Here is a 16415-nt window from a genome sequence, read left to right on the forward strand (position 1 = left end):
TATGGTTTTCATTTTGTATATATTTTGATGGTGAATATTCTGGGTATGTGCAGGACAGACAATATCAACATTTATTTTACCTGCACAAACAGAACGGTGGAGTCTTCATTCCCTGATATGGAGAGAACTCTGAGTTCAAATGTTTTTTCTCATTAAATGGCATAGTGATGATGAGGATTTAGTCAGACAGTGAAAGAGAGCAGTAAGCATAGTGTTAAGCGGTAAGACATTATAATACATTTGAACATCAAAAAACGTTGTGTTGGATCATCTGTTTATGTGAGTAAATAAATAAATAAAGCTTCCTGGGGTTCTGATAGAGGTAAAGAAGACTGCTATATGATCCAAAGGGGCCCATGCACCAAATGTTTATAGCAGTAATATCCACAATAGCCAAACTATGGAAAGAACCTAGATGTCCATCAACAAATGAATTATATATATATATATATATATATATATATATATATATATATATATACATTATGTATACATATATATATATATGATGGAATACTATGCAGCCATCAAAAGAAATGAAATCTTGCCATTTGCATTGACATTGATGGAACTAGAGGGTATTATGCTTAGCAAAATAAGTCAACCAGAGAAAGACACTATCATATGATCTCCCTGATATGAGGAAATGGAGGTGCAATGTGGGGGGTTTGGGGACAGGAAAAGAGTAAATGAAACAAGATGGGATTGGGAGGGAGACAAACCATAAGAGACTCTTCATCTCACAAAACAAACAGAGTTGCCGGGGGGGTGGGGAGGGTAGGGAGAGGGTGGTGGGGTTATGAACATTGGGGAGGGTATGTGCTGTGGTTAGTGCTGTGAAGTGTGTAAACCTGGCGATTCACAGACCTGTACCCCTGGGCAAATAAAACATTATATGTTAATTTAAAAGAAGAAGAAGAAGAAGAAGAAGACTACTATAAATCAAATGCTATGGTGTTCAGCAAAGACTGTGTAATCAGGCATATTTTACTAATGTAACCAAGTAAAATGATGGTCGAAAATTGGAATAGCAGAAGACATAAAAATCAGAGATTTTAAAAAGAGATATGGGACAGTGTAGAGAATATAGTCAATGATATTATAATAGTGTTATATGGTGACAGATGGTGGCTATATTTGTAGTGATCATAGAATAATGTATGGAGATATTGAAAACCTGAAACCAATGTAACACTGAATATCAACTATACTCAAATAAAAAAATAGTAAAAATTAAACATTTTAATTTAAAAAGATAAAAAGAGGGACAAGAATTTGAAAAGTGAATTTCAAAAAGTGTAAAGATGAGGCTAAGACATACTCTGAACCTTGAGGAAAACACCATTTTGAAAATTCTTCCCATTTTGAGAAAACTCAAATGAATCAATACCATAAAAGAACCCATTTTAACTGAGAGATGTAATGAATGCTCAAGAAATAATTTTATGACAGGATAATTCTTCCCTATGAAACAGCATACAGAAAACAGGGGAAACACCTGGAAGCAAAATAAACTATACTGAAAACAAGAATTAGGAAAAAGATAAATGATGAAAGATAAGAAAATTAGATCTGCAACAGAGACCTAGTGAAGAGAATTTTTAGCTTGTGGTTTAATGTTTTTGAGGATAATCTAGTGTTCATAACTGCCTTGAGGCAGGCTGGTTGTAGGCAGTTTAGGCAGACCCCTAAGACAGGCCTACTTTGGGCAGGTGATGTTGGAGGAGGCCATTTGGCTGCACAAAGACATCTCCAACCATTTGACTAACGTGTCTGTGAAGATGTTGAAGTCAGATGCAACAGAGAAAGATATGTCAAACCTAATCTCAGAAATGGAGATGATGAAAATGATTGGACAGCACAAGGACACCATCAACCTGCTGGGTCCTGCACACAGGACGGTCCTTCGTACACTCTCATGGAATATGCCTCCAAAGACAACATACAGGAGTACCTGCAGGCCCAGAGGCCTCCTGACCTGGAGTACTGTTACAATATCAGCCACAATGCAGCAGAGCAACTCTCCTCCAAGGACCTGGTATCCTGTGCCTACCAGGTAGCCTGAGGCATGGAGTACCTTGCCTCCAAGAAGTGCATACACCAAGACCTGGCCACCAGGGAAGTGCTGGTGACAAAGGACAACATGATGAAGATCTCAGACTTCAGCCTTGCCAGAGATATCACCACATCAGTTACTATAAAAAGACAACCAACAGTGGACTGCCTGTGAAGTGGATGGTCCCTAAGGCCATGTTTGACCAGATCTACATCCACCAGAGTGACTTCTGGTCTTTTGGGGTGATCCTGTGCAAAATTTTCACTCTGGAAGCCTCCCATATCCTGGAGTACCTGTGGAGGTGGTTTTCAAGCTGCTAAAGGAGTCATTTGATGGATAAGCCAATAAGTGCACCAGAGAGTTATACACAATTATGAGGGGTGGCTGGCATGTGGTACCTTCAAGCTGATGGTAGAAGGCCTGGATCATACTGTGGCCTTGACCTCCAACGAGGAGTACCCCGACCTGTCCTTGGCCCTGGAGCAATACTGTCTATGCTTTCCCAACACCCAAAGCTCCACCTGCTCCTCAGAGAAGAATTCCACCTTCTCTCATGTGCCGTTGCCCAGGGAGGCCTATCTGCCCTGACACCCAGCCCAGCTTGCCAATGGTGGACTCAAATGACTAGTATCCCTATTACTCCTGTCCAGATTCCATCATAAGCTGTAACCCTTACACCCCACCCTCCCTGAAAGACTCAAGGCCATCTCCTATGTCCCTTTCCTACTGGCAGGAGCCAGCTGCCTACCTGAGGCCGTCACCCCTTGAAGTTCACCTCTCTTCCCCTTCCTCTTCCTCCTACTTACAACCTGCTCATGAAAGAAAGGAACAGAGAGGCAGGTACTTGCTCGTGGCTACTTCCTTCCCTCCCATATGTTGGACCAAGACCCCTCCCTGTCATCTGGTACTGCCTAGACATCGAGGGAGTTGGAGATGAGGCATGCCAGTGAAAGCTTTCGCAGCTTTCCTGTTTTGGTTTTGTCTGCTTAGCATAACATGTAAGACTGAGTTGTGGTGGCAGGGACCTAGTCCTTGGGGCTATAGCACTAGCGAGGGGAGGTCAACTGCTCTGGGCCTTGGCTAAGAGCAACCCCTGCTCCAGAGATATGGTGCCAAGGGCTTATTAATTTTGATACTAATTTGCTTTGCTGACCAAATACCTGGTATCAAAAGATGGGAAGGCAAAGACTGGAAGCAGTGTTGTGACCATGGGGTCCAGCCCCAAACTATGAAGAAAACACAACGTGTATAAATCTGAGTAAGTATATATTTACACACCTTTGTAAATAGGTTGTTATCAAAAATTTAATCAATGGGTAATATGCTCCTCGTGGCTGGGAAGCATCAGTTGCCATATATTAAAAACAAAGAAAAGAGGTGTCTCGGTGGCTTCCTCCATAAGTGTCCCTTCTTTTCAGGGCATGATCCCAGGGTCCTGGGATGGAGCCCCACATCAGGCTCTCTGCTCAGTGGGAAACCTGCTTCTCCTTTTCCCTCTGCCCTGCTTATAGTTCCTCTTCCTGTCTCTCTGTCTGTCAAATAAATAAAATATTTTTAAAAATACAAGAAAGAAACAAAATGTTTTTATAAGGTATATATTTTTTTAATTTTCTAGGGGTGCCTGGATGACTCAGTTGTTTAAGCAGATGTTTGCCTTTGGCTGAGGTCATGATTCGAGTGTACAGGTATCCAGCCCTGCATGGGACTACTTGCACCCCAAAGAGCTTGCTTCTTCCACTCCCTTTGCAGGTGACTTCCCCTGCTTGTGTGCTTCTTCTTCTCTCTCTCTCTCTCTCTCTCCTGCTGTCAATAAACAAAATAAAATCTTTTAGTAAATAAATAAATAAATTTCTAAACCTACTTTCACTTTAGGTTTCTTAATAAAAATTGCTACTGCTTTATTTAAAAAAAAACATAATTTAGAAAGATGCTTTCAGAGTTAAAAAGCTGTTTTGTTTCTTTGTCAGGATTAAATATAGAAGTGCTTTAAAAAGTAAAAGAAAAAATATGCTATATTAACACTAATCACAGTATAACTTTGGTGGTTATATCAAGATAATGAAAAGTGATTTTAAAGCAAATTTCATTATCAGACATAAAGATCAAGTCAAAATTACAGAAGAGTAAAAGGATGAATTCATCATGGAGTATAATAATTCTTGACTTTTAATACTTAATAACAGATTTGGGGATATATAGGGAAAAACTAAGAACAAAAATCATAACTTCTACCTTAGAAGAGAAATGGAAAAAAAATTTCAACACCCCTATTTTAAGATTATATAGACAAATGATCATCAAATTGGTAAGATATGTAAGACTTGAACAAAATTATCAACTAACTAGATATGCTTGATATTACAGAACACTCCCAACAACCGCAGACTACCTATATCTTAAGCCATGATTTTCTTTGCAAAGGTCAACATTGATAATGTTCTAGTCATACCTCCGTGTACCAGGAAAGAAGTAGCATATTTCTTGAAAGCCACAGCAATCAAAGCTCCATTGAGAAACCATAAAGATGGAGAAGGGATTTGCAAATTATATATCTGATAATGGACATCTACTCTGATTATTAAAAAATGAATAAAAATAAAAAACCTTACTAATAAACAAACAGAGTACCCAATTTTACATGTGAAGAAAATTATTGAAGAGACATGTCACCAAAAGGATATGGATGGCTTATAAGCAAGCACATGACAAATTTCTCAACATTTAGACATTAAAGAAATACAAATTAAAATCATAATGAGACATTCCTACATATCTATTAGAATGGCTAAAATTATAAAGGCTAATTGTACTTCGTCTGAGCTAGATTGGGAAGCAACAAAAAATCTAAACTGTTGTTGGCATATATCATGATACCACCACTTTGGAAAATAGTTTGAAAATTTTTTTAAATGCAAAATATGTTGCAGTTACACAAATAGCCATTTTACTTCTAGGCCTTTAACCAAGAGAAACAAACCCTATGTTCATACAAGGACTTGTATATGAATTTCATAGCAGCTTTATTTTTAAGAATTGAAAACAGTGGAAATGTTCATCAATGTCCATCCATAGAGCAAAGACAAATTATGATCTATTCATTCAAGAGATTACTATTCAACATCAAAATGAAGTATTTACAATTGGAGATTCTCAAACTAATGATGCTGAGAAAAGAAAACCCAGGCAGTGAATAGTATATACTGTGTGATTCCATGACTATAAAAAAATCTAGAAAATACAAATTTATATATAGTCACAGTCACCAAATATATTGGTGAGATGTTAGTGCCTTCCTCTGTGCTCCCATAGCTTCCTACACTTGGATCTCCGAGCATTTGTTACACCATGTGAAAATATGAACTCTTTTTCTTTATTCTGTCTTACTAGAATAAGAATCCTTGAAATTTTATGGACATTTGAACTCTCCGTTATTAGCAGAAATTCTATCACACAGTAAGTTTCCAAATATAAAAGCCAGAGTTTTACAATGACTTCTAAGCTTTTACATGATCTAGCCACTCATTTAACCTCTGTGACCTCTTTCCCTGCTACTCTTCAGTCACTCACAGTGGCCTCCTTGCTATTCCTCAGATATGCCAGGCATGATCCAATCTTATGGCCTTCAAGATAGCCAATTCCTTTGTCTGGAGTGATCTTATTGCTGATAGTTCTGGGCAAATTCATCACATTCCATACCTTTGTTCAATTGTCAGCTTCATTGTAACTACCCTGATCTTCCTATTAAAAATTTTAACTCCCCATCCCCTGCCTAGCAACCTTGATTTTTCTCACCCTGATCGAATTTTTCTTTTTCATTGTACTCATCATTTTTGATTGCACTATGCAATTTTTATTAAGGTTTATAGCTTTTAATTGTCTCACCCATTAAAATAAAAGTTCTACAAAGCCAAGTATTTCATTTACCAGTGTAGTCTGAAGTAATATCTGCCATATAATAGGCTCAGTAGACAACTGGTAAATTTCAAAATAAATTAATGTTGAGAGTATACTGAATTTCATAAGTCTTTCAATATTGTTTCCAAAAAATAAACTATGTAAAACATACTTTAAATTTACTTTCAAAATATTTTATAGCATATAATGGACAATATACATAAGCCTTAAAGAAACAATCATATAAATAACCATTTCATACCTGCTTAAAAATTACATAATACCACACTCCTATATCCTCTCTGAACGCTCTAAAATAACCCTTCAAAGGAAATACATTTTTAAAAATAACAGATTTTTTGGCAAATAATTTAATAAAATAAAAGTTTCATTCATCTATGTAGATCATAATAAATGTTTTTAATAAGCATGAAATTATAACTCTGAAATGTGCTGAAATGAAACCACCTGCGAAGGGTGAGAGAACAAAAATAAACATCATTTTTCCAAATAAGAGGAATTTTTTACCTTTGAATAAAGGCATGTGGATTTGTTCAAACTGGCAATAAAGGAATATGGAAACACAAACCATAGAAAGTCATATTTTAGATTTCTAAAAGACTTCGAAGTGAAGAGTATACATTTTTTAAATGCTACATAATGCTACATAATGACAAGATGACAGGTCTGTCAAATAGCATTTTAAAAGCTCTACTCATAATGGAACGGAAGGTGTCATTTCCCTATAATTTTATATATATCATTAATTTACTATATCTGGATACAACATATTACCAAACAGATGTTCATCAAGGACTAAATCATTTTTAATGTAACATAATAATTTGAACCTACATGTATTAATCATTTTTTTCGAACTAACATTTATAGTCTCGCTAAACATTTTATCAGTTGTTGACAAAATTCAAAAAAATAGGATAAAGAGTCGTGTTTGGAAAAGTAGATTTTTTTTCAAATTTGCATTTAAATGAAAATATTTGCTGATATTTTTAAAACTTTAAATGTAATTTTATATATATCGGACCTATCAGATGATATAAAATTTTTGGAGAAAATATGACATATTTTTTGATCTTGGTTGAAGGTATTAATAAAGAGCAACTCTTTGTATTATTTGTATTGTGATATCTTAGTTAATAAACATGAATAACTGGTATAAAATATGTTTTTTTTTTTAAATTTTATTAATTTACATGACAGAGATCACAGGAATGCACAGAGGCAGCCAGAGAGAGAGGAATGGAAGCAGGCTCCCTGCTGAGAAGAGAGCCCACTGTGGGACTCAATCCCAGGAACCTGGAATCATGACCTGAGCTGAAGGCAGAGATTTTAACCCACTGAGCCACCCAGGTGCCCTAAAATATGTTTTTTTATATATACAATTATAGTTCCTGCCAAAATATGGAACTAGCTGGAACTGAATGCCTACTTCAAAGTCAGCTATGGAGAAATTATGCAAGTGTAATATGAGACTATTTCAGATATTAACCAAAAACAAAGAAATGATGATAAATTCCTTAAAAGACTCAAAGTTGCTCTTAACTGGTATGTTTCAATCTCTATTCCTGGTTTGAAGACAGGTTTTAACAGGCCTGTCACTGTAGAAATCAGCTGGATGTTTAGAGGCTATCAGAACTGTACAAAAACCTTGAAGGGGTAAAGACTTGAAAATCCTTTAGAGAGATTAGATTCCTAAGACATTATTCCCCCCCACATTTTCTTCCAATCAATTAAGACTGATGGATGAGGGGCACCTGAGTGGCTCTCTCATCACGTGGGTGATGGGTTAAGCCTCTGCCTTCATCTCAAGTCATGGTCTCTGGGTCCTGGGATCCAGCCACACATCAGGCTCTGCTCAAAAGGAAGCCTGCTTCCCTCCCTGCTTGCCGGCCTCTCTGCTTACTTGTGATTTCTCTCTCTCTCTCTTTCTCTCTCTCTGTGTCCAATAAATAAATAAAATCTTTAAAAAAAAGGCTGATGGATGATAAATTATGAAAACTGATCCCTCCAAATGATGCTTCTTCATAAGGATTTAAGAATTTAAAATTGTAAGAATTTAAAATTGAAACTTGATCTTAGGATTTATCTTATAGAATAACATCAAGTGAAGGCAGTTATTATTAGTTCTGAAGTATTTGTGATTCTGAATTCTTGGCCTCATTAGTAAATTTATTTTTAAATTCTCCCATGGAGTGGTGATTGGCCTTCAGTCTTTCATTGATGTACATCATTGGGTCAAATGAGATGTTTGTGCCCAGAACTATATATAATCTTTGTATTTCACTGGAGATGGCATTTCTGAGTTATGTTCAATTGAATTTGGACAGATGTTTTAATAGTCACTTCTAGAGTTGGCCCTGGAGAATATCTTCCTTGTTTTCTCTTCCCGATTCTCTGAAAAACCCTAACTAATTCACATTATCACAGTGATATCACAATTCAAGTTTTTCCAAGCACTATAGCTGCAAAATAGAAGGAAGCTACTCAGAATGTAATACTATTGTGAATGATTGAGAAAGAAAACATTATTATACTTAAGCTACCAGGTTTCAATATATTTTATTGTTGCTTAGAAAATCCTAGCATACCCAGACTTTACAGAGATTTGATGATCCTAAGAGGAGCTGAACTCATGGACCAAAATAACTATGCACATAAAAAGTACAATTACTTACCTAAAAAAGATGATGTGGTTAACTTTATATGGCAATCCAAGTGTTATTGGAACAGGAATTAAAAAAATAGCTTAGGGAGGCCTAGGTGGTGCAGTGGATTAAGCCACTGCCTTCAGCTCAGGTAATGATCTCAGAGTCCTGGGATCAAGTCCTGCATCAGGCTCTCTGCTCAGCAGGGAGTCTGCTTCCCTCTCTCTCTCTCTCTCTCTTTCTGCCTGCCCTCCGTCTACTTGTGATCTCTCTTTGTCAAATAAATAAAGAAAGAAAATCTTAAAAAAAAATGAATGTCTGTATTTTTAAAAAAATAGCTTAAAAGGGGCGCCTGGGTGGCTCAGTGGGTTAAGCCGCTGCCTTCGGTTCAGGTCATGATCTCAGGGTCCTGGGATCAAGCCCCACATCGGGCTTTCTGCTCAGCAGGTAGCCTGCTTCCCTTCCTCTCTCTCTGCCCACCTCTCTGCCTACTTGTGATCTCTCAATGTCAAATAAATAAATAAAATATTTTTTAAAATAGCTTAAAAGTATATGATAAAATAATGATATACATATAAAAAGAAAAGATACTATACTGTGAATATAAATTAAGTGAAAATTCTTGAAATAAAGAATACAATAAATGGAGATTAAGATGAATATAGCTGTAAAATGAATAAATGAGTTGGGAAAAACAAACAAATTAATGGCTTCTGCCCAAATGCAGCAGAAGAGAAAAAAAAATAAAGAAAATATTTAAATAAGTACTGAGATAAATTTTGGAGAATTAAAGAAAGATAAGAGATACCAGACTTAAAATGATGCCAAACATGAGTAATCAGAAACAAAAGAAAACAAAAACCACACACACACAAAACCACTCATATACATTATGGTGAGTTTTAAGAATATCAAAAACAGAGAAGAGCATAAATGATGCCCAAGAGAAGAACAGATCACCTAAAATGTACAAGAATAATACTGACAGCAGAATTCTCAATAGTAATAGCATATAAAGGAGACAGCTGGGTGTTTGTATAGATGGAAAAGATATTTGAAACTAGATATTATACATCAAGCCAAATTATTGATTAAATTTGAGAGCACAGTAAAAATACAATGAAGCATGTTAGGTCTTAGAACATTTATCACACAGAGACACACATTTTAGAAAACTTCCTTGGAGGACAGCTCAATTTAGATAGAGAAAACAGAATTATGTACTCAAAGGCCCATTTTAAAGGAAGGATTGAATATAGTCTGCACTGCAAATATTCTTTAATCGTATGTTCTGAATTTCCTAAATTTAAGAAGTATTTGTTTAAACATTTATCTTTTAATAAACCCTAGGAGACTTTTTCTTGGATTCTGGAAAATCAGTCCATTTGGATACAAATCTTTTTGTCACTGATGGAAATTTTGATAGCCCTTAACTGTGGAATGCCTAATGTATTGTTACAGCCATTGTGATTTGCCAATACATGGGTGATGTGTGTGTGTTGTGTGTGTTTATTTTTATTTTTGATGGTTTTACACTTCTATGAGATTTTTAAGTAGACATAATTTTAATAAAATATGATTTGTTGAAATTTATCTGAGGTTTTATATAATAAAATGAAATTTGTGTGAACTAAAGAAGTGCTGTAACAATACATTAGGCATTCCACAGTTAAGGGCTATCAAAATTTCCATCAGTGGCAAAAAGATTTGTATGCAAATGGACTTATTTTCCAGAATCCAAGAAAAAGTCTCCTAGGGTTTATTTGAAGATAAATATTTGAACAAATACTTCTTAAATTTAGGAAATTCAGAACATACGATTAAAGAATATTTGCAGTGCAGACTATATTCAATCCTTCGTTCAAAATGTGCCTTTGAGTACATAATTCTGTTTCTCTATCTAAATTGAGCTGTCCTCCAAGGAAGTTTTCTAAAATGTGTGCCTCTGTGTGATAAATGTTCTAAGACCTAACATGCTTCATTGTATTTTTACTGTGCTCTCAAATTTAATCAATAATTTGGCTTGATGTATAATATCTAGTTTCAAATATCTTTTCCATCTATACAAACACCCAGCTGTCTCCTTTATATGCTATTACCATTGAGAATTCTGCTGTCAGTATTATTCTTGTACATTTTAGGTGATCTATTCTTCTCTTGGGCATCATTTATGCTCTTCTCTGTTTTTGATATTCTTAAAACTCACCATAATGTATATGAGTGGTTTTGTGTGTGTGTGGTTTTTGTTTTGTTTCTGATTTCTCATATTTGGCATCATTTTAAGTCTGGTATCTTTTATCTTTCTTTAATTCTCCAAAATTTATCTCAGTACTTATTTAAATATTTTCTTTATTTTTTTTTTATTTTTTTTTATTTTATTTTATTTCTTTTATTTTTTTTTTTCTCTTCTGCTGCATTTGGGCAGAAGTCATTAATTTGTTTGTTTGTTTGTTTTTCCCAACTCATTTATTCATTTACAGCTATATTCATCTTAGTCTCCATTTATTGTATTCTTTATTTCAACAATTTTCACTTAATTTATATTCACAGTATAGTATCTTTTCTTTTTATATGTATATCATTATATTATCATATGCTTTTAAGCTATTTTAAAAATATTTTATTTATTTATTTGACAGTGAGAGATCACAAGTAGGCAGAGAGGCGGGCAGAGAGAGGAAGGGAAGCAGGCTACCTGCTGAGCAGAAAGTGGGGCTTGATCCCAGGACCCTGAGATCATGTCCTGAACTGAAGGCAGCGGCTTAACACACTGAGCCACAGGTGCCCCTTTTAAACTATTTTTTTAAAGTACAGTCATTGTTTTATTTTTTTTAAGATTTTCTTTCTTTATTTATTTGACAAAGAGAGATCACAAGTAGACGGAGGGCAGGCAGAGAGAGAGAGAGAGAGAGAGAAGCAGACTCCCTGCTGAGCAGAGAGCCTGATGCAGGACTTGATCCCAGAACCCTGAGATCATGACCTGAGCTGAAGGCAGTGGCTTAATCCACTGCGCCACCTAGGCGCCCCTAAGCTATTTTTTAAATTCCTGTTCCAATAACACTTGGATTGCTATATAAAGTTAACCACATCATCTTTTTTAGGTAAGTAATTGTACTTTTTATGTGCATAGTTATTTTGGTCCATGAGTTCAGCTCCTCTTAGGATCATCAAATCTCTGTAAAGTCTGGGTATGCTAGGATTTTCTAAGCAACAATAAAATACATTGAAACCTGGTAGCTTAATTATAATAATGTTTTCTTTCTCAATCATTCACAATAGTATTACATTCTGAGTAGCTTCCTTCTATTTTGCAGCTATAGTGCTTGGAAAAACTTGAATTGTGATATCACTGTGATAATGTGAATTAGTTAGGGTTTTTCAGAGAATCGGGAAGAGAAAACAAGGAAGATATTCTCCAGGGCCAACTCTAGAAGTGACTATTAAAACATCTGTCCAAATTCAATTGAACATAACTCAGAAATGCCATCTCCAGTGAAATACAAAGAAGATTATATATAGTTCTGGACACACACATCTCATTTGACCCAATGATGTACATCAATGAAAGACTGAAGGCCAATCACCGCTCCATGGGAGAATTTAAAAATAAATTTACTAATGAGGCCAAGAATTCAGAATCACAAATACTTCAGAACTAATAATAACTGCCTTCACTTGATGTTATTCTATAAGATAAATCCTAAGATCAAGTTTCAATTTTAAATTCTTACAATTTTAAATTCTTAAATCCTTATGAAGAAGCATCATTTGGAGGGAGCAGTTTTCATAATTTATCATCCATCAGCCTTTTTTTTTAAGATTTTATTTATTTATTGGACACAGAGAGAGAGAAAGAGAGAGAGAGAGAGATCACAAGTAAGCAGAGAGGCAGGCAAGCAGGGAGGGAAGCAGGTTTCCTTTTGAGCAGAGCCCGATGTGGGGCTGGATCCCAGGACCCAGAGACCATGACTTGAGATGAAGGCAGAGGCTTAACCCATCACCCACGTGATGAGAGAGCCACTCAGGTGCCCCTCATCCATCATTCTTAATTGATTGGAGGAAAATGTGTGGGGGCAATAATGCCTTAGGGAGCTAATCTCTCTAAAGAATTTTCAAGTCTTTACCCCTTCAAGGTTTTTGTACAGTTCTGATAGCCTCTAAACATCCAGCTGATTTCTACAGTGACAGGCCTGTTAAAACCTGTTTCAAACCAGGAATAGAGCTTGAAACATACCAGTCAAGAGCAACTTTGAGTCTTTTAAGGAATTTATCATCATTTCTTTGTTTTTGGTTAATATCTGAAATAGTTCCATATTATACTTGCATAATTTCTCCAGAGCTGACTTTGAAGTAGGCATTCAGTTCCAGCTAGTTCCATATTTTGGCCAGAACTGTAATTCTATATAAAAAAAAAAAAAAACATATTTTAGCGTGCCTGGGTGGCTCAGTGGGTTAAAATCTCTGCCTTCGGCTCAGGTCATGATTCCAGGTTCCTGGGATTGAGTCCCACAGTGGGCTCTCTTCTCAGCAGGGAGCCTGCTTCCATTCCTCTCTCTCTGGCTGCCTCTCTGCCTTCCTGTGATCTCTGTCAAGTAAATAAATAAAAATTTTTTTAAAACACATTTTATACCAGTTATTCATGTTTATTAACTAAGATATCACAATACAAATAATACAAACAGTTGCTCTTTATTAATAACTTCAACCAAGATCAAAAAATATGTCATATTTTCTCCAAAAATTTTATATCATCTGATAGGTCCGATATATATAAAATTACATTTAAAGTTTTAAAAATATCAGCAAATATTTTCATTTAAATGCAAATTTGAAAAAAAATCTACTTTTCCAAACACGACTATTTATCCTATTTTTTTTTGAATTTTGTCGACAACTGATAAAATGTTTAGCGAGACTATAAATGTTAGATCGAAAAAAATGATTAATACATGTAGGTTCAAATTATTATGTTCCATTAAAAATGATTTAGTCTTTGATGAACATCTGTTTGTTAATATGTTGTATCCAGATATAGTAAATTATTGATATATATAAAATTATAGGGAAATGACACCTTCCGTTCCATTATGAGTAGAACTTTTAAAATGCTATTTGACACAACCTGTCATCTTGTCATTATGTAGCATTATGTAGCCTTTAAAAAATGTATACTCTTCACTTCGAAGTCTATTAGAAATCTAAAATATGACTTTCTATGGTTTGTGTTTCCATATTCCTTTATTGCCAGTTTGAACAAATCCACATGCCTTTATTCAAAGGTAAAAAATTCGTCTTATTTGGAAAAATGATGTTTATTTTTGTTCTCTCACCCTTCGCAGGTAGTTTCATTTTAGCACACTTCAGAGTTATAATTTCATGCTTATTAAAAACATTTATTTTGATCTACATAGATGAATGAAACTTTTATTTTATTAAATTATTTGCCAAAAAATCTGTTATTTTTAAAAATGTATTTCCTTTGAAGGGTTATTTTAGAGCGTTCAGAGAGGATCTAGGAGTGTGGTATTATGCAATTTTTAAGTAGGTATGAAATGGTTATTTATATGATTGTTTCTTTAAGGCTTATGTATATTGTCCATTATATGCTATAAAATATTTTGAAAGTAAATTTAAAGTATGTTTTACATAGTTTATTTTTTGGAAACAATATTGAAATGACTTGTGAAATTCAGTATACTCTCAACATTAATTTATTCTGAAATTTACCAATTGTCTATTCAACCTATTATATGGCAGATATTACTTCAGACTACACTGGTAAATGAAATACTTGGCTTTGTAGAACTTTTATTTTTATGGGTGAGACAATTAAAAGCTATAAATCTTAATAAAAATTGCATAGTGCATTCAAAAATGATGAGTACAAAGGGAAAAAGAAAAATTCGATCAGGGTGAGAAAAATCAAGGTTGCTAGGCAGGGGATGGGGAGTTAAAATTTTTAATAGGAAGATCAGGGTAGTTACAATGAAGCTGACAATTGAACAAAGGTATGGAAAGGTGATGAATTTGCCCAGAACTATCAGCAATAAGGTCACTCCAGACAAAGGAATTGGCTATCTTGAAGGCCATAAGGTTGGATCATGCCTGGCATATCTGAGGAATAGCAAGGAGGCCACTGTGAGTGACTGAAGAGTAGCAGGGAAAGAGGTCACAGAGGTTAAAAGAGTGGCTAGATCATGTAAAAGCTTAGAAGTCATTGTAAAACTCTGGCTTTTATATTTGGAAACTTACTGTGTGATAGAATTTCTGCTAATAACGGAGAGTTCAAATGTCCATAAAATTTCAAGGATTCTTATTCTAGTAAGACAGAATAAAGAAAAAGAGTTCATATTTTCACATGGTGTAACAAATGCTCAGAGATCCGGGTAGGAAGCTATGGGAGCACAGAGGAAGGCACTAACATCACACCAATATATTTGATGACTGTGACTATATATAAATTTGTATTTTCTAGATTTTTTTTTAGTCATGGAATCACACTGTATATACTATTCATTGCCTGGCTTTTCTTTTCTCAGCATCATTACTTTGAGAATCTCCAATTCTAAATAGTTCATTTTGATGTTGAATAGTAATCTCTTGAATGAATAGATCATAATTTGTCTTTGCTCTATTGATGGACATTGATGAACATTTCCACTGTTTTCAATTCTTAAAGCTGCGATGAAATTCATATACAAGTCCTTGTATGAACATACGGTTTGTTTCTCTTATTTAAATGCCTAGAAGTAAAATGGCTATTTGTGTAACTGCAACATATTTTGCATTTAAAAAAATTTTTAAACTATTTTCCAAAGTGGTGGTTTCATGATATATGCCAACAACAGTTTAGATTTTTTGTTGCTTCCCAATCTAGCTCAGACGAAGTACAATTAGCCTTTATAATTTTAGCCATTCTAATAGATATGTAAGCATGTCTCATTATGATTTTAATTTGTATTTCTTTAATGTCTAAATGTTGAGAAATTTGTCATGTGCTTATAAGCCATCCTTATCCTTTTGGTGACATGTCTCTTTAATAATTTTCTTCACATGTAAAATTGGGTACTCTGTTTGGTTATAAGTAAGGTTTTTTATTTTTATTCATTTTTTAATAATCAGAGTAGATGTCCATTATCAATATATAATTTGCAAATCCCTTCTCCATCTTTACGGTTTCTCAATGGAGCTTTGATAGCTGTGTCTTTCAAGAAATATGCTACTTCTTTCCTGGTACATGGAGATATGACTAGAACATTATCAATGTTGACCTTTGCAAAGAAAATCATGGCTTAAGATATAGGTAGTCTGCGGTTGTTGGGAGTGTTCTGTAATATCAAGCATATCTAGTTAGTTGATAATTTTGTTCAAGTCTTACATATCTTACCAATTTGATGACAATTTGTCTATATAATCTTAAAATAGGGGAGTTGAAATTTTTTTCCATTTCTCTTCTAAGGTAGAAGTTATGATTTTTGTTCTTAGTTTTTCCCTATATATCCCCAAATCTGTTATTAAGTATTAAAAGTCAAGAATTATTTTACTCCCTGATGAATTCATCCTTTTACTCTTCTGTAATTTTGACTTGATCTTTATGTCTGATAATGAAATTTGCTTTAAAATCACTTTTCATTATCTTGATATAACCACCAAAGTTATACTGTGATTAGTGTTAATATAGCATATTTTTTCTTTTACTTTTTAAAGCACTTCTATATTTAATCCTGACAAAGAAACAAAACAGCTTTTTAACTCTGGAAGCATCTTTCTAAATTATCATTTTTTTTAAATAAAGCAGT

The sequence above is a fragment of the Mustela lutreola genome, chromosome 9 (assembly GCF_030435805.1).
Source record: "Mustela lutreola isolate mMusLut2 chromosome 9, mMusLut2.pri, whole genome shotgun sequence".
In the NCBI taxonomy this organism is placed as follows: Eukaryota; Metazoa; Chordata; class Mammalia; order Carnivora; family Mustelidae; genus Mustela; species Mustela lutreola.